Source organism: Canis aureus, chromosome 11 (genome assembly GCF_053574225.1).
Source record: "Canis aureus isolate CA01 chromosome 11, VMU_Caureus_v.1.0, whole genome shotgun sequence".
NCBI classification, from domain to species: domain Eukaryota; kingdom Metazoa; phylum Chordata; class Mammalia; order Carnivora; family Canidae; genus Canis; species Canis aureus.
The window spans coordinates 68,179,148-68,199,414 of record NC_135621.1 but is presented as its reverse complement, the minus strand read 5'-3'; the positions used below and the strand labels follow the sequence as shown (position 1 = coordinate 68,199,414).

At 41.5% G+C, this 20,267-nt stretch overlaps 1 long non-coding RNA gene across 1 annotated transcript in view; it reads right to left on the bottom strand.

Annotated features, from left to right (window-relative positions):
* Nucleotides 1-11,850, bottom strand: part of LOC144324293 (uncharacterized) — a 345,086-nt gene extending 333,236 nt beyond the window's left edge. The window contains exon 1 of the long non-coding RNA XR_013389820.1: nucleotides 11,754-11,850. This is a non-coding gene — a long non-coding RNA (uncharacterized LOC144324293). The remainder of the gene's footprint in view (nucleotides 1-11,753) is intronic.
* Between the last annotated feature and the right edge of the window lie 8,417 nt (nucleotides 11,851-20,267).

Here is a 20,267-nt window from a genome sequence, read left to right as displayed (position 1 = left end):
AGCATGGGCTTTGGGACGAGACTTGCATTCAGAGCCTGTCTCCAGCATGTCCTACCAGGAAGACCTTAGGTCACCTTGAGAGGCTTCAGCTTCTCAAATGTAAAATAGGTACAATATAACCCTTAACTACAGGGCCACTGTGAGGATTAAATGCTATAACAGATGTGAAAAACTTTAGCATACTGCCTGGCACACAGTAGGTCTCAATAAACAGTAGTTCTTTTCCTTCCTTTCCTGCCCCCCTGCCTTTAACTCTGGTGAGTTCAGAATTCATATTGATAATCCTTTCAGCACTGACTTAACACCTCTCAGACCTCTGGAACTCCAAGTCTCACCCACAGTCTATTTTAGCACCTTCTCAGTCATACCCTGGGATTTCTCAATACTGGAAACTCTTGCAGCTAAAATGTCCCAAACTCTGAAATTCTGTCTTCCAAATTGTCCTTGCTTCTCCACATGTTTATTCCTCCTCATATATGCTGTGGCCCTATGACTACTCACTCTCTCCCTGCTCCCCCAGACCAAGGCCTCATGCCCTTTCCAGCTCCATTCATCCTACTACCCAGGCCAGACATTTAAGCCTCTTCCCTTGTCAGCACCCTAGGGCCCCACAACTCCTTATTCTCCAGCTGAAACTGCTTTGTCAATGTCTAACCTCTGGGAATACTCACCATATACTTTCATCTAACAAAATTCTCAAACCAGGCAGTTAGATTCACTTCCAATGCTACTGAGGAGTCTTCCCACTGACAGCTCCCTTCTTACCCACAGCCCTCCAAATCCTAGCAGTGACACTGTCTCCTGCTTTGCAGAGACATTCAAGTTCATATGACAACAGCTACCACAGCATCTCTCTAAATGGACCTGCTCACTTACGAGTCTCTGGTGGCCTCTAATAGCCACATCCTCAACCACTTCCCAGCACTTGATCCTATTGCTTACCACTTCCCTCTTGAAGATAGCTCTTTCTTTGTCATCCTTCACATTGTACTGAAGTCTCCTGTCTCTCTCTTCATTGGTTCAACTTCCTCCTCTAAACCCTAAAAGCATAAATTCCCACAATTCTTAACCACAAGCCTTGACCCTCTGCCCTAATATTCTCATTGGAAATCTCATCCCCATTACTTTTGCCACTACCTCCAGGAAACTACTTCTAAATTCCATGCCTTCAATTCCACCAAACACTCCAGAGGATTCCAGCAGGGTGTTCCATGGGCATCTCAGATACAAGATCTTTAAATTTATCTTGTTCTTTTCTATAACTTTCTCCAAACTATTTTTATTACAATTCTATCAATTTTCCATTCCTTCATTCTGGACTCTCTTCTCTGATCCTTGACAATCCAATCATGCCAAATCACACTTACTCTAGCTCTTAAATCCACCACTGACTCTTATTCTTGTGTGTACCTCCTGCTTCAGACCCTCAAAACTCTCACTCACTGAAATCTTAGAAGAGCTTTGTAACTGCTTTTCCTTTCTTCTAAGTCTCAGGGTCCACACCACCAGATTAGAAAATAACAAATTAGATCTAATTCATAGTTTAGCTTGGAGTAATAGAACCTCCTTGATCTGGCCACAGTATAGCTTAATCTTCTCTGCTCTTCTCAATGACAATTATCCAATAGTTTACTGTTCCCCAAACATGTGCTTGTATCTCCCACCTCTGAAATTTTTTGTCATCACTCATTCCATCCCATTTTGTTCCCCTCATAGCAGTTCCTCAAATTTCTGCCTGGATAAAAAAATCTTATACATTACTCTAGGCTCAGCTCAAATGTCATATACACCTAAAGTCCTCCCTTATCTAACCATCAAACATTATCTCATGTCACCTCTGAGCAGAGTACTTTGTCTTTCTATCACTTATGGGATTCAAAACACCCTGTATGACTTTCTCATGTCTCCTGCTCATACAAGTGTCCCCCTCAACAAAACGCTCACTTTCATGCTAACCTTTCATGACTTCTACGACTGTCCTCTCTAAGCTACTGCTGCTGACTTGGACCTCTCCTTTCTCTTTTCCCCTTACCTTGTTCTGCTATTTTTTTGCACCAAAGGCTCCAGCCATCACTATCTGTGACCATCTGCCCCTTTCAATTAAAGAGTTAAGTCCCCTCCACTGCATGAAGTCCTACTGTGCCATCATTCCATCTATAATGACTGAAATATGTCTGAAAGTCAAAGGTATGCAAGCTAAATAATAAACTTGCATGGAGGTTCTGTTCTCAAGAGAGCTAAGAATAATCTTACAAAATTCCTAACTATGTTGTCTTTTACACACAATCTTTAATATCTACCTCTGTCATATTGTGTCTTATCATTTTCATTTCTTCACAACTGAACTCTCATTTACCTTAGTAGGCTGAAAAAAGGCCATGGTTCCCACCTACAACAGACCAAAAATGATTCAACCCATCTCATTTATATTCACTTGATGAAATCTACCTTTTGACTCATCACATTTACATTTTCACTTTCCCATTTTGGATGTGTCCTTTTTTAATAATCAGGGGAAAAACAGATAAAATATTTAAACAATTGCATAAGCATATGGTACAACTAAAGGTTGAAATACTGCACAGAGACTGGAAGGCAAAATCAAAATTTTGAAATATCTTATTGGATGTTATAAGAAAACCTCAGTTTGGCCCATAAAAGATAGTCTGGAGTATTAACTACAATATGCAAAAGTGATGGGTATATGGAAGCTGGAACCTGCTGAGGCTCCTCACCCAACACTCAGGATTGTGTCCTGACACCTTGGTAATCCCACTTCAGAGCAAAGTGGCCAAAGGAAAAGCTCAGGATCCCAGTAGTGGGAGTTCTGGGTTTTAAAAAAAAATTGAGAGAGAAAACTTAAAATGGTTTCCAACTGCATTGTTTCAACTACATAAGGAGTTAAAGAGGCTTTTTTGTTGTCTTGCCTAGGATTATGATAGTATTCTGTAAACGATGAAGTGTTCTATAATTGCAATGTGTTAGAACCTTGTTTATATAGAGAATTCATTCCAAATTCCAAATGACTTCAAAATGCATTTTAAAATGTGTCTCATTGTAAGCTCCTAGAAGGCAGGGCCCATTTCTTATCTTTGTATCTTATCTCTCATAATATTTTTAATATAAATACTCAAAGTTCTTATTTCATAAGGATGACAAGATGAATTCATATATAAGAAGAAAAGCCAAATTAACCAACAAGAGGTCTTTAAAAATGTAATCACCCAGCAATGCATAAGCCCCTATAACTTACGTCAAATGGGCATATTTAAATCAGACTCTTTCCAAATAAAAAACAGAAAGCCTACAGATAAGAAAACAATTGTGTACATTTACATCTTCATCAGATTATATTTCCTCTCATGCAAATCAGCGGAATCATCTTGCATAGAATTTGACAGCAACTCTTTCGGCAAAGGCAAAGTAAAATTATGCAGCTTCCTTGGCTCAAAAAGCACACTTGAGCTGTGGCTAGAATGGGAAGGAAGTAAAAGGTAGGAGAAGGCATCCACAGAATGTGGTGCTTTTCATTTGGGGATTTCATTCATTTTCTCTCACTGGCCAATATGAAAACAGGAAAATGTTTAACTTAGGCCTTTGGTGGTGTTGCCTGTGCTTGCTATTCAGGGAATCACCTAACTTGAAACCTCAGTATCCTCCCTGCATGGAGACTGTTAAGATACACACACACACACACACACACACACACACACACACACACCATTTGAACTGCCACTTCTTCCTCTGAATCCAGAATTGGCTCCTCTACTGAGAATCTCTTCCCTGGGAGAGACATCAATGGAGCAAGGAAATTGTCTTTACCTCTGGGTGTGTTACCAGGGTTCCCTCTTTTCAAGGCTCGCCATAGCCATGCTTTGAGAAACACTGATCTGTGCTCCCCTCATTGTCCTGCTGCACCAGAAACAAGGAACAGCAAAAGAACAGTCATTATTTGTATTTGGCAAGAAAGGCAGCAGTAAAAACTGAGAGGCAGTAGGCATGGAAATGTCAAAGTGAGGATCTGAATGAGGCAGAGACAGCAAGCACCGCGAGCAATCTCAGTGGAGAGGAGCCTCAATTATAGACAGATAGGAAACTGATGGAGGTGGAAAGAAAGAAAAGGAGGAAGCGAGGGAGGGACAGAGAGTCCATTACACCTAAGAGCAAAGCAACCCGGGTTCAAAGGCTGCTTCCATCGTCCAGAGTTTGCTACAGTATCACAGCTGTGGAGCACCCAGACTGGAGTTGAAAGTCCCTGGTGTAAATCCTGCCTCTTCCACTTGCCATTTATAGGATTTGGGTAGGTAAATCCCTGAACCTCTTTATGCCTCAGTTTCCTCATTATAAAATAATGATGATAACTACCTAACGGATGTGTCAGAGACCCAAATGAGCTAATGTTTAGAATGGTTAATATTAGAACAGTGTCTGGCATACAGGATGTGTGAGTTGCTACCAGGATGATGATCTGGCAAAAGTCATTTCAACCAACACTCTTGACTTCCTTTCCTCATTTAGAAAAAAGAAGCTAAACCAGTTACTTTCATCTCTACCATTCTACCCACCAAATATGTATTATTTGCCACATACCTTGGGAAAACAACTCCTTAACCCTGCAGCTGTAGGTAACCCTGTAGGTGCAGTTTGCATCCTGTAAAGCAGGACTCCTGGGTGTTATTTCACATGCAAGAAGCCTCCTCCTAGAGTCAGCACTGTCCTCACGCAGCAAGCATTACCCCAGAGGTCTCCAGGGGACCAGATTCCTGCCTGGGAGATGAACTTGTCTCTGGCAGAGAAGATTCTAGGCGGCCTCACTCCCAAAATAACACTCACTTGCAAGAGACGCTACTGCACAAGACTGTAAGCCAAAAATAAAATAAATATTGGGTATTTCATTTTTCCTTCAGATTTGGCTTCAAGGTGGGTCTTTAGCCAAATCAAGTAAATAATGTTTGTTTTTGGTGAACTTCCTTGGTACATCATTGCAAGCAGAGCTAGATTAAATAGCAGGCTTGGGGTGAGTAGGAAGTTCTAGAAGGATCAATTCATAAGGGGCACTAAAATATCACTAGGACATAGAATGTTACGAAAAATGTCATGAGATGGTGAAAGATGTGCTGGTCAAAATTCTCCTCTGGGAGAATACTGAATGCTGTTGGAAGAATACAGTAACTCAATGGATCTCATCTGGGATTGAACTGCTCTCAAAGGGTGTCTGGAAATGGGCGGTACGGAGATTCTGGTATTCACAACTATTGGGAGAGCATTACTGGCATTTAGCATTTAGTAGGTAGAACCAGGAATAATAATCCATGAAATAAAGCTTGTGTGTCTAAAATGCCACTGACTACCCTGTTCAGAAACCACATGAAGTGCCCCCAGAGAACACTCATCTTCTAAGGACAGTGGTCCAGTTAGCTGCTGGATCCCTTTGCCCATGCCCAACAGCCCCGTCGAGTGAGCATGCCCACAGGAGTCAGAGCTAGATTTTTTCAGCTGACAGAGAAGGTAAGGCCACCAGCAAGTCTCCTCCACACTCCAACCCTCATGACTGGCTGCCCAAGCACTGCACCTGGAATTCAAGATCACGTACCTCTTTGTGGAATAGAGGAGCGAATTTTGACCAGTGTGCTCAAACCAGGGGTTTTTTGTTTGTTTGTTTGTTTTTTAAGATTTTATTTTATTCATGAGAGACAGAGAGAGAGAGAGAGAGGCAGAGACACAGGCAGAGGGAGATGCAGGCTCCATGCAGGGAGCCCGACGTGGGACTCAATCCTGGGTCTCCAAGATCACACCCTGGGTTGAAAGCAGTGCTAAACCACTGAGCCACCCAGACTGCCCTCAAACCATGTTTTGCACATTTAGTTCCCACAGCAACTCCTTGACAATGAGAGAGAAGGAAACTGGCAGGCTACATGTCTAGAAAACTGCTCATGATCTCAGTGCAGTCTTGGTCCTTACAGACCCTGCCCTGGGCTCTGGGTCCCACTGCAGAACCGCAGGACCACAGGACCACAGTCCCTGCTGCACCTGGAAACTCTAAGTAGCTCTGCAGAAACCCACTTCCTTGCATCACTAGCCCTAAAGCCAAGGCCCCTTGTGAGCGTGTCTGGTGGGCAAACCAGGGTCACGTGGCTGTGCCCTAGTGCAATGGGGTCTGAGAAAAGGGTGGGAGCCAGCCTCTGGCTTCTAACAAGACTGAGGAATCAAATTCCTCAATACAAAAGGGAGGCTCAAATGCCAGCTGACAGAGTGGAAAGACAAACGTGCAAACACTGGACTCTGAGAGACCTGACCTTAGGAAACTTAACTGCAATCTCCCCTAAGACTAAGGTGACCACGTGTCCTATTCGCCAGAGATCATCCCATTTATTCCCATTGTCCCAGCTTCATTATTAATAACATCCTTTGCACTGTCAGAAGGGCTGTGGTTTGGTAATAAATTATATGCCACCCTCCCTAAGATTCCTGTCCTGCACTGAACCTCAAATGAAGTTTGCACATGGATTTGCATGTACGTATGCATTTGTGTGTGTATGTACCCAAACGCCACCAATCATGCTGCAGAGAGCAGGCTCTGATAAAATAGACACTCCCTCCACTTCCAGGAACCACTCAGTACAATTTGAGACTTCAACTTAAAAATGATTCACAGGAACCACTTCCCTAATAACAGAATTACCTTGATTTTGTATCTGATTTGTTGCTCTGCAGTTGGAAAACCGGAAAGTAGTAATTTCTGGAAAAGATTCTTTCCACTGTCTGTGAAGTGCATTTCTCAGATTCTGTTATTTTATCTCACTTCCCTCAGGACTCTGCCCTTAGCTGCCTTCCAAGTAGCAATAAAATTCACCTTTTTGCTTCAACTTTAAAATGCCAGCATATTTTTGCCCTTTGGGGATGAGTGGCTGGGGGAGGCATAAGAAGAGAAATACAAAAGGAAGATTGAAGGATAGGTAGGAGAAAGGAAGTAGAAAGAAGGCAGAAAATTAAATGAGAGGAAAGAGAGAAAGAAGAAATGAGAATCCTCTTACACGATATATTATCCAAATGTTTATTTCTCTTGGCCTGGAACACGTACTGGTAAAAGCTAGCAATTCATCAAGCTTGGTGGTCTCAGCCTGATTCCAACGGGTTTCTCCAGCTAAACTCGCTCCCAAGTGCCTGAGCCAGCAAGTGCTTCAGCCACACGTTGCAGGACCACAGAGTCCTCAAGAAGAGCAAGAACCTATCCATCAGACTGCTGTATAGTGGGAAGGATGGATATCTAGGTTTATATAAGCTAACATTCAAAAAAATCCTAAACACAGTCCCTTGTGATGTTTAATCCCCAGGGGAAACATGCCCAAATATTATCCAACCCTGATTTTTACTGCCAGCAAAGCAAAACTGAAATACCCTTTCCAAACTACGGAGCAACTTTAACTAGAGATATTAGCTACTTGAGAAAAATCCTTTCTTACGCTTGAAAAACCCTAAAGTCAATTTCACATTCAATTCTTCTGTTATTCCTAGTTTTAAAACAATGGTACCTAAATACATGTTCCTAAAACTGACAAAGGGAAAATCGCACACTTCGCAAATTAAGACAATGCCACCTTCCCAAGATAAAATACATCCCATAACCCTACTATGTTAGTGGTGGCACACCCAGCATTTTGTCTCCCTGTTTACAGGTAATTGAGACCCTGCAGCACGTTATGATCACTAAATACTGAAAGATTTTTAAAGCTTCTGTTTTAACCCACAGCCTCATTCTGATTTGTACATGCCTACATGCCTAGAAATAGGGGAAATATCACTCACTTCTTCTGAATGATCCAATCTCACAATTAATAATTGAGAATCTCTTTTCTCTTTCTCCCTTGCCTTTTTTCTCTCCGAACTAGAGTGCACTCTTCAGCTTGTTAAGCTCAGCTCACTCCCACTGATAATTCACTAGAGATCATAATTTATGGACAATTGAAGCTGCAGAAACATCTCTTAGAAGGAATAGAGCAGATCCATAGCAACAATTCTTCAGGGGAATATTAATCCCCGGCTTTATGTAGTGCTAAGTGTACAATAGTAATCAGAACTTGAGTAGAAGCTGCTAATCATTGAGGGAAAAGGCTGTATAAAGAATTCATAATGGAATTAGCCTGCGGCAAACAAAGAAAGACAAAATTAAATCAGCCATCAAATTGCACCAAGGAATTTTAATTTACAGGTTAATGTAGGATTATGTAACTAATCACAGCTAACATTTTCAATGAACAACCAATAAAATTCTACTCTTTTTTCCTCTCTAATCTTACTAATGGTATTCCAATAACATGCTTTTATTACCCTAGAATATGTTAGAAATGATTCTCAAAAATTCTAAAAGTCTTTCCAGTTGTCAGAACCGGTATAAAACGCTAGCTTTGAAAGAATCAGTCAAAAGTGCAGATCTAGGAAGATCCAATCCTCACTTCAGTATAGACCCAATAATATCTGAGTGAGTTTGCATAAAATGGATTTACAAAGCCACACAGCTTTAAAGTATATGCATGTTTTTCATGCAGTGCAGAGAGCTAAAATGGGACAAAAGAGACCAAATTAAATATGTGAAACTAATTTGAAGCACAAAGTATATCAGCTAATTCTAAATAAAACCACTGCCATAGATTTATATGTCAATATTGCAGACATATCCAATGACATGCACACCAAGGACCGCTCTAACAGAGTTTTCATGGTTTATAAATGTGAACATCATAAAAAGAAATAAGGTTTCTAGGATAAAAAGTTGATTAGCATTTCCTATGGGAGGGGGGTGGAATCTTGTATCCTCCCCAGTTATATTTTGATATCAACCAATGCATGACAAAGACAGAAAAAAAAAAACCCTCTATACAATTCGAAAAATTATATGAAACCCACTGCTTCATAAATATAAATACATAAAAAAGACAGCATAACTCTTTGCACATTGGCAAGGGGAAACTCCAAAATTATACTATATGCTTAAAAAGACATCAGTTTAATCAAAAAGATCTTTTTCCAACATATGGTAGAAGGAAAATTATTATAAATGGAGTAAAAAGTATGTTCATAAGCTTTACTTCATGAGGGAAGAATGCTGGGGAAGACAGGCGACAGCATTCTTCTTGCATATGTTTTTCTTGTCGAGAACAATGTGGGAAAGTCTCATTTTCCTTTAATCTAAATGTTCATTTTATGGAAGCAGCAACATTCAGCCCAGTTATTAGCAAAGGAGTTTTGTTGCTTTATAAAGTCTAATTTTAAGATGCTCACTTCCAAAAAAACATTATGGTGTCAATTGCACTACCCTTCAGCAATCCTGTAATAACTTTATTCAACCATTTCTAATTATAATTATATTTTCAATTCCTTTTAGCTATAGAAACTCTTTATCAATCAGAGCACAAGACAGAAAATTACTTTATTACAGCTACAGCTCGTTAGGCTGAGTGCTCTTAATGAAGCAGCCTCATAATCAGATGAAAATCATGCTGGAGAAAACTTGCATCATTAGTCTGGGCCTTAATTACCAAGAAATATAGTCACTAACAATGATATTCCATTTCATGATATGGTGCATGCACCTTCTACACTACTTGCAATTAATAATTCCACTGACTACTACGGAATCTTTTCTATTTATTCATAACAATGGAGGGGGGAAATTCTAAATTTAATTGAGCGCTTCAGATTGCGCGCTCTTTCTCCCTCTCTCGCGCGTTCAGATTAAAATGTCACAAGGCTAATATTCTATCTTACAATAATTCATCATTTTAATTACATATTTTATGTATGTGAAATGTCTTTTTCGGCTTTATAGTTGAGGTTGACATTTTTGGGGACGCATCTAGGAAAACGTGTGGCCTCTTGTGAAGGTGGTTCCTACCACCCAGAACCGCATCACGGAAATCTGAAGGGAAAAAAAAAAAAAAAAAAAAAATCACCGACATCAGTCCTGTCAATTCTATCCATGTTGGGAAAAGCTGCCAACAAGAACAGGGACATTCATTTAAATTAATGTCGGCGTCTTCTGATAGGCTTTGGATGGCAGAATGGCGATGTTCTGGGAGGAACAAGGCCTTGTGTCACAGGGCCTCTTTGTTAAGCGTGATTGATCACAGACAGAATCAGCAACTTTCCTTTGTGAAAGCCTCCTTTCTTCTGCCCCATTTCCTTTCACCCTTTCCTTGCCTCTCTCACGAAGATCCTTGCTTCTGACCTCCTGAGAAAGAACTTCAGCCAGGGAAGGAGATCTGGCCCCCGGGCCCTCCTGCTGGGTTTTGCACACTGCAGGTCCCAGCAAACCCACCTCATTTCTGGATCCTCTCTCCAGGCAATCTTAATGCTGGAACCCAAAGTGCTGTTGGCAATTGCTGCTCCTTTTCAAACGCAAATTAGGTTACTAGGTGAGGGCAAAGAGCCTTTGGGAGAAGGGCAGAGGGCAAGGGGGTTGGCATAGATAAATGAGATTCCCATTTGACCTCAAAACCCAAGTGTGCCTAGAGCTGAACTTCCTGCCTGACATGGCCTTTCATTGGAATCATTGCCAAACAGCTGATTTGATTAATATAGGCTGCACTTTCCCCAATCATCTGCCTTATGAGCACCAAGCAGTTTGATAAATGAAATTGATAGAAGAGAACGACCTGGAAAAACCCACAAGTCACAAGATGAAGAGCGGGCTATAAGAGAATGCTAATTTTTTTTAAGACCTAAACATCCAATTTCTATACCTGAGTGTTTAAGATCACCAACTTAAAAGATCATTAGCTTCATGATAATTAGTGTTGAGCAAGCACTGACATAGTTCCTAAGGCAATAAGAAGACATTCTCCCCACCCAAATTCAGACCCCAAATAAACAAACAACCAAATAATTTAATAAATGACAGCCCACCACACATACACAAAAATCACCAGATGACAATTAGTCTGAAGATGGTAAAGAATTGACTGTATCATTAGTGAATCTGTGTATTCCCTCTGGTATTGCTAAAGTTTCAAGGGAAGTAGTGGCAAGTAGAATTGTTTTTCACATAGACTTTAGCCAAAAAGTGGACTCATAGCAGGGATCTGGAAGATGAGGGCCAGTAGGAATGGAGGAGTCATGAGGCTTAACAGGAAGATGCAGGCTGCCTAGAGAAGAGTGCTAGGTGGACAAGAGGAGGTGGACTCGGACCAAGGGAAAACACTACAAGCAGCAGCAGGAAATGGAAGCTGTCCAGCAAGACAACGGAAAATGAGACATTAATCAGAACCACACAGAGCACATTTCCACAGGAAAAATGCCTGGCATTTTGGACAGCCAAGAGCTTACAAAACAGCTTAAGATGTGCAGGGATCCTTCCAAGGCAACTGGTTTGCAAGGCCCAGCCTGACATTCTCGGAAGCAACCATAGGAGAGCCAAGGAAGAGTTAAAGGGAACAGGCTACATTTCCACATTCTCTTATTAATGCAAAGTCAGGAAAAGACCTCAGCATTATTGTCCTTGCCTTCAATCACTCCCTAATGTTTCCTCCTAACAGCACTTCATTTAAGTACAAAAGTCGCTGCAGGTACTTCTATCTGGCAGTAGCTACCCACAGAGACACAGGAGAAGCCCCAGTGAAGCCCCAGACCGTTGCTGGGGCCAGAGTGCCACATTCTTAAGTTCCCACTCTCTGTGCCTGGCAATATCCACATCTAGTTCCACAATTAGACAACAGCACATCACCCATATGCATCCAGAGGAGACTGGGGACTCCCACCTTGGAAGGTCTTCAGAGCAAGTCACTCAGACTAACAGTTGCCCAACCACCCTTGTCAGTGCAGTGGCTACAGCATGAAGTCTTCCAGAGCTCTGCTGCATACTGCCTGGGTGATCTTAGGAGGGTGACTTAACTACTCTGTGTCAGGGGCCACATCCCCAAATAAGGGCAATTATGGTATCTGCTTCATAGAGCTGCTGCAAAGGCTATCTGAGAGGAGGCGTGTAAAGGTGCTCATAACACGAGCTGGCACATAGGAAGTTTCAGTAACTGTTAGCTCCGTTCAGTATCAGCACTGCCATCATTATAATCATCACCGCAGACAGGAAGCAGGTATGGCTTGCTCTGAAATAGGGTCAAAGAGTTTAAGCAGTGGTTTTCAAACCTGGCTGCACATAAGAATCACCTGCCCTGAATTCCCCCACTCCAAACCAATTAGATCAGAATCTCCCAGATGGTAGTTTTAAAGTTCTCTGAATGATTCCAGTGTGCAATCATGATTAAAATCCACTGATACTGAGTCTCAAGGCCAATGCATATTTAAACATGATGCTGCCAGCTAAAAGGCCTACATTTTGGCAAGCGCCAAAGCCCTTGTCTGGGTCTCCTCAAGAGCAATGGGAATCTTGTAGCTCCATTTTGAGATGTGAGGGTTTGGAGCATTTATGGCCCATGAAGGAGCAACCACAGCCTTGGCTGAAGGAATGTGCTTGTTGGCTTTTCCAGCTGGCAAAGTGGTCCATTTCCAACATACAAAGCATAATGCATGCAGCCAAATGTTCCCACAGAACGGCCACCTGTGACTTGCAAACTCTCCTGTCTGGAGCCAGGACACGCACATGCAATAAGGCAAAAGGTCACCCATGAGCACCAGGGAAAGGACTGTCTTCCCATGTGGTTTAGTAAGGGCAGACCATGCAAAACCTGCCGAGAGAAGTCATATTTAGGCCACAGGGGGAGGAAATGACTACCAGTCAGGTCTCTGAGAGTGAGGATTAACCTGCCAAAACGTACGAAGTTATATTCAGACTAACCCTGAATGAATGTGACAAATCTAACCAGTCAAATCCTCAGCTATCTTGATGACTTTGGCAGCTGTTTGACAGTTACATTTACAGGATCTAGGAAAACTAAAAATTTCAACTACTTAGACTCCTCAGACCTAAATAAATCCACAAGACACTCAAAAGACAATCCTCTATTTATTTACTTTTAATATTTGGGACACTTCTGCCAGAGAAAGACCATGTACAGAATAAAAGAAAAACTACAATTAAAAAAAAAAATAAGAACACTACACAGCATCTAAACTCATCACTTATTTTAATTCATATTCTTCTTCTGGCAGGAGGGGACTTACTTAGATGGTGGTGGTTACTGGAAACCTGAAAGGAGACCAGTTTATCCTGGGCAGGACAGGTTCACACAACCTTCCTGTCCTGGCAGGGAGCAGGCAAGTACAGGAGAGTTCCCTCCCAACCACAGATATCAAAGCCCTTCTTTGCTGACCCCTGGCTGCCTTTTCACCCCACAAAAGGATCACGAAAGAGAGATAAGCTAGATAAGAAGAGAAAATAATAAACAATAGGTGAGAAATACCAGAAGATTTGTTTACAACCACAGAATTTAGAATGAAAACTTAAACAAGGAATTTAAAATCAAACATAAAAATATTGTACAACAAATATTGTATAATTCCATTAAAATGGGGTACAATAGTTATTAGGGACTGGGGGTGGGAGAATGAGGAGTTGTACAGGGTTTCAGTTTGGGAAGATGAAGAAGTTCTGGGGATGGATGGTGGTGATGGCTGCACAACAATGTGAATGTACTTAATGCCATGGAACTGTCTATGTAGAAAACGTTTAAATGCCAAGTTTCATTATGTATATTTTATCACAATTAAAAAAAAATCAAACTTGCAAACTCTCCTGCCTTGGTAATCAAGTCCATGTCAACTCCAGAGTCTGCTACTTTACACTTCCTTTTCTTTGCCTCATTTTGCCATTCTGCCTCAGGTATACATGGAAGTATTTTTTATAGGAAAGCCACAGTAGTCACTATGGGCAAGTATCAGTATTCTCCCTACCGGTTACAGAAAGAGAAAAGAATTGGGGACAATTAGATAGGAATATCTTCATTGTCAAAACTATAGATAAAGAACCCACAAAAATATGCAAACCCCAAGAATGAGTATTATTTCTTAATGCTTTCCCTCCTTTATCAGGAGATATTTTTATCTAATAAAAGTGGCCTTTTTTTTTTTTTCTCATGATTGTCGAGGCCAGCCTCTGAATGACTGACTGAGACTGTCCCATAAGACCTGGGAGACCAGTATGTTCTGAGTTCATGAAGAGCCAGGTCAGCACTACAGCAAAACTTGATGTGTCTTTCCCATCACCATCACCGGGCTGGTTCTAAACTCTCACTGCTCCTTCTGCCGAATAACCTTGGCTGTCAATGCCATGGCTTCAAGGGACCAATATCCCAATCATAATTTGCACTGCTAAGTATCTCTTCATATGACTTTGTCCCTTTTCACTTTGACTCTAAAGTTCGGGAAAGCAGGGACTCTGCTATGTATCTCTTTGCTAAACCCTGTGATATCTAGGGATAGACAAGAGTTAGTGTCAAGCAGTTTATTTCTAAGTGCCACAAACCATGCAATCTGTGTCCCATTCTTTAGGCCAGTGAGTCTTAACAAGGGACAATTTGTTCCTTTCCCCACTCAAGGGATATTTGCCAATATGTGGAAATATTTTGAGGTTGTCACAACAGAGGACAGGGGAGCTACTCGCATCTAGTGGGTAGAGGCCAGGGATGCTGCTAAACATGCTACAATGCACAGGACAACACCCACCCACAACAAAGATTATTCCACCCAAAACGTCAATAGTGCTGAGAAACCCTGCTTTATATTACTGAAAATTTCACAGAAATTATGAAATAGTTTTTCCCATCCTTGTTTTACAGATAAAGCTCAAGAAAGTTAAGTAAATTCTCCAAAGTCACCTATCAAAGAAGTGGAAAAACCAGGAATGGATCTCAGGTCTATGGATCCAAATCCCCACTGCCTCTCCTTGAATGAATGAATGAATGAATGAGCAACAAATGAAGTCAACCCGCTGCTCTGTGCCAGGGAAGCTGCAGAAGGGCAGACTGCACTGGAGGCAGATGCAGGCTGACCTGAGACCACCTCTCAGCATCACTGTTGATGCCCCAAGCCAAATGTTCAGGCAAGCTGGCCTCTTCATCACTGCTCAATGGATCTGCCTGCCCCAATGGAGTGGAAAGAGAGAGGTCAACCAAGAAGACCTCCCATCTCCACGACACTGCCACAACACAGTTCCGGGGGCTCCTGGGGAAGACACAGCTACCACTCCCAAGTGACTCATGAGAAAGCGGAGAACTGGGGCAGCAGAGCTACACATGCAGAAACCATAAGCCAAGAGAGACTGCCTAGGGAGATGACCCCTACCAGCTGGTCTTTTCTTTCAGGAAATGGAGATAGATGGAAGGATAGAGGTTGGAAGTGGTCTCCAGGTTTCCCCTTGTGGTAAAGCCAGGAGTCTCAGCAAATTTCTTTCTGTTCCTCTGAATAGTAAGCCATTCACTCAACAGACCCCCACACAAGTCGGTAGTTGTTTAAAAAGATAACCACCACCACCCCTCAAAAAAAAATCTGCTTTACAATACTGAGGTTTCCATAGATCAATGACAAGTACCAATCTTCAGATGAAGTAGGACACGAAAGGTCTGTTTCGAAAGCCTGGTCACTGGGCCCAAGCTAGGGAGGTCCCTCTCTCCCCACTGCCTCCTGCTCCCTCACATCTCCACCTCGGAAACAAGGGCCCAAGCCTGAGGATGGAGTAATTAAGGGCTGCTTCTGTCAACCATTTGTGCTAGAAGTCTTACGGATGTTTAACTCCCTCAGGCCCCAAGCATTAATTAAATTCTTTTTACCTGCTCTCTCTGATTTTTCTGGAAGCAGAAAACTGCTAGGGGAAAAGAAAAGTCCTATGGTTATGTCACACTACAAACATTACAACCCATTCATCAAGGATTTGGAAAGTGCCTTCAAGGTGCCTAGCACCTGGCCCACCTGTAAGGGCCACTCTCCCAGGAAGACGACCACAATGACAAAGATGGATATGAACCTGCAGCGGCCTCCCAAGTGGCTCTATGAGGTTAATGTGGGTCTAGGGTCATGCCCAAAGCATTCATGGGTGGTGGAGCTTTTTTCCCCCACTACTGAGCAGAAAAAAACAAAATTAAATAAAACATGGTTATTTTTTTGTCTATTTGGTTGGGGGGGTTGTTATTGGGATTTTTGTTGTTTTACTCTTAACTAAACTTCAGAGTTTATTTGGATTTCATTACTTTTTCCATTAATGTTTTTTGGTTCCAGGAGCTTATCTAGGAAAACTTCCTATATTTAGTCAACTAGTCTCTTCTCATCTATGCCAGTTTCTCTGTCCTTCCTGGCTTTTCAAGACCTTGACACTTTTGAGTACTGGTCAGGTATTTTGTAGAATGTCCCTCAATTTAGGTTTGTCTGAGGTTTTTCTCAGGATTAGACGAAGGGTCTAGGTTTGGGGGAAGCATATCCCAGAGGTGAAGTACCATTCTCATCACGGCCTCTCATGAAATGTTTGCTATGTGCGTATCCACACAGCATCACTGGAGGTGTTCACCTTGATCGTTCGGTTAAGGTACCTACCTGATTCCTCCACGGCACACTTGCTATTTTCCCCTTTCTCTATTCTTTTAAAGAATGACAGTCCAGCCCACATTTAAGGCAGAGTGAGGCATTTTTGTCACTTTCCACCTTCAGACAGATGCCTTAGAAAGAAATACAAATCCACTTAAAAAAAAAAAATCTGGAAATCAGGACCTTGGTCTCTCTTCTCAGCTGTGTAACCTGGGATGACTCACTGCTGAGAGTTACTCGCTTCGCTTTCCCCTCTGTAAGATAGGCACAGCGGTCCTGCCTTTTCCAGAGGGTAAATATTGTAGGCATCATGGACCATTCAGTAGTCTCCTGTGGAAACTACCCAGTTACACCACTCTAGTAACAAAAGGGGCCCGAGACAATACATAAACAGTGGGTGTAGCTGTGTTCCAATAAAACTTTATTTACAGGAGAGTGAAGCAAATCAAGAAACAGACTCTCGATTATACAGGACTGATGGTTACCAGAAGGCAGGTAGGTGGGTGGGGATGGGTTAAATAGGTGATGGGGATTAAGGAGTACACTCGTGACGATGAGCACTGGCTGATGTACAGAAGTGCTGAATCACTAAATTGAACACCTGAAACTACTATTACACTGTATGTTAATTGAAATTTAAATAAAAACTTTAAAACTTTTTTATTTACAAAAACAGGCTTTGGGCTAGATTTAGTGGATCATAATTTGCCAACCTCTGATATCCATTAATTTCTCTTCAAGAACATCTTTCATCACCCTATTCTCCCCATCTCTGCCCAAAAAGCAGTAAGATCTTTAGAAAAAAAGACAAATTATTCAGACCTTCCTAGATCATCTGACTCCTTGCTCTAGAGTCCACAGAGATTATTTACATATCAACATTTTCTGGCACTTTAAGAGTTATCAAAAATGTCATCAGTCACCAAATGTTTCACTAATTATTGCAAACATTTTAAGAAAAAATGTCCCAGGTTTCTTTCCCCGAGTGATGTATTTCAGACATAATTTCAGTTTAATTAATAGGGGATTTCGTTGTGACCTGAAGGGTGTGAGAAGCAGCAGAGAATCTGTGGTTTGGTTAGGAGAGAAGTAAAAACCTGTCTCTGCCTGTAGAAGGAAAACTTCACAAAAAAGAGAAGAAAAAAAGCTGGCATTTTTTTCAGCTGTGAAATCCAGCTGATACCCTCATTAAAAGCACCAGCAGAACATCTTGAAAAAAGTAAATTAAAGGAGATGGAGGAGGAGCTAAGAGGTACAAATTGCGGGAGAGGGGACTGGATTTAGCTTACTTATTCTCTGAAAATAATTCTGTTTCTTAGCTCTATCGCAATCTGTATCTGTGCCATACAACCTTACAAAATCTTAAACCAGCAAAAGCAACAAATCTACAGTAGGATTTATTAGGCCCTGCCTGGCAACATACAGCAAGTCAACAGACAGGGTCCCTGCACTTGAGGAACCAAGTCTTCCTTATAGTGGCTTCATTTGGACTTCCTGGCCTTCTGAAAACATATACTCATTTATCTAAGCAATAATGTCCCTTTTTTCGAGGGGTGCATTTGGAGGGGAGATGGTTGTTTTCAATTACTAATAAGCAAAATGCCTCGTCCACATTTCCCAAAACACTAGGTTACATTAGTTTCAGTTTTAATATCCTGCCAAAGGAAAAAAAAAGTCCCCAAATATGAAACAAATACAGCTGTCTAATATTGCTGTTCAAATGCCACTGCATTAAATAAAATTCCATGCTGTAAAATTTTGCAAGGTGATAAAACAAAAATGATATAATAAATATAAAACATCTGCGTTTTTTTTTTTAAACAAGACATTTGGAAACCGATTTCATTTATATTTAAACTTGTTTTGAAGTGTTCCTAGTTTTGAAAAACATCCTAGTTACAGTATATTAGATTTTTTTTTCCCCCAGGCAAAAGATTAAAGAGCTGATGCCCAAATGAAGGAGGACAACGGGATGAGAAACCACCATCGTGTTTTCCAGAATAAACCTTATATTTGAATCTTCAGCTGGCTTTCAGTCATAAAAGGTGGCGGCTGGGGCAGGGGGTGGGATGGTGGGGGTCAGTGCCCTCCATCAGCAGTGCTGGAAAATGGATTCTCACACACGCACCAAAATGTGTTAAAACATCATTAAGTTTCTGGCAACAGCTCAGACACGTATGTCCCAGAAAGCAAAGAGTTTAACAGCGTCTGTCCCTCCTCTCCGTGTGCCTAGGCAGGGTAGTTCTTTACCACACTGAAAGAACAGTAAGACCACCCACCACCTTCAGCTCAGGCAAGCTTTGGTGTGGAGGGGTTCAAATATGGGGGACTCTGCCTCTACCATAAGGCTGGGAAATCCAGGACCTGAGCATCTGGGAACTGGACCCAACGACAGCTCACACAGGGCTCAGATTCCTTTGGAAAACCAAAGAGCGAAGGCAAATGACATCGGGAGGGTGGGGAAAGAAGAGGGGAAAACTTTTTGTGCATCTGTGTGCTACAATTTTAAGCATCCTCGCTCTAGAAAAAAGAGCTGACTGATAGAAAGAATGCACGCATACCTGAATTCACAGATGGGGACTTCACCACCATCCACCTTCATAACCATCATTTTACCAACAACGCCTATCTTTTAACTTTTTTAAAAAGTTAACTTTTTAACTTTTAACTTTTAACAAAATCCAGAGAAACTTCTTTGTTCATTTCATGGCTCACAGCGGAACAGAAAAATTGTGCTTGAAACAATCAAGGGAAGAGAATCTGGCCTGATGACTGCTCATAAATGAATTTTCAATATTAATATTGGCTTTCATTGAGCACCGTTTTGTGCCACATATTTTATAAACACTGATACATTTCATCCTATGATCCTTGCTATTGTAGGTAGTCATTTCTGTCACCTTCCGAATGAGGACGATGAGCTCCAACAGGTCCAAATAAATAGCCCCAGGTCACACAGATGGCCAGGGGCAGAGCAGACACTGAACCAAAGTCTGGATGACTATAAAATCACAACAGGTCATTCCTCAGCATCTCATAAATGGGGAGTGGGTTGTAGCCCAAGGTTAACATACAAAATGTACTGATTTCAGCCACTAAAAAGAGGACATTTGAATGGATCAAAAATTCCACTTGACAAAGTAGCTGAAGAGAAATGCAGTTAATATTTTTGGGATAAGAATGAATTTGGATCTAGGTTTAATCACATGTCAGTGAGAACTAGAAGACCATGCCTTGATGCACAGTGAATAGTGGATTGTGTGCAACACATGTCATTTATACATAAAGGCATCTTTCAAGGCTGTTTGCCAGGAATTCGCTCTCATGAACTCAATCTGTTCCATAATCTTACTTAATTTGTTTGGAAAACTCTTTCCTCATAACTAGTGTAAAAGTTCCCTTCATCCCAATCTCTACTCAGTTCACACAGAAACACTTAATGAACATGTTCCCTCAAAACCATCCCATATCCACAAATGTCCACCGAAATTTTAACTTTCTCTCCTTACATAACATGTACCATGATATTTTCTCTAATTACCTAATCTGGGCTTCTGTTTTTCGTTGTTTGTTTGTTTGTTTGTTTTTTTAATATGACTGTGATAGATCCTGTGATTATCTCTGTAACATTCATTCTATGATCCCAGGGAGGTTTGAGTGAACTGCCCACACTCCTAGCTCCAGGACTCTGTTTCAGACTTTCATGGTAATCTCATCTCTCTTGACAATTTCCACCCAAGCCTAGGGTTCAGGGATGATCCAATCAGGGGGAAGCTCAAGACTTTTGTTTGAGCCTCCTGGGA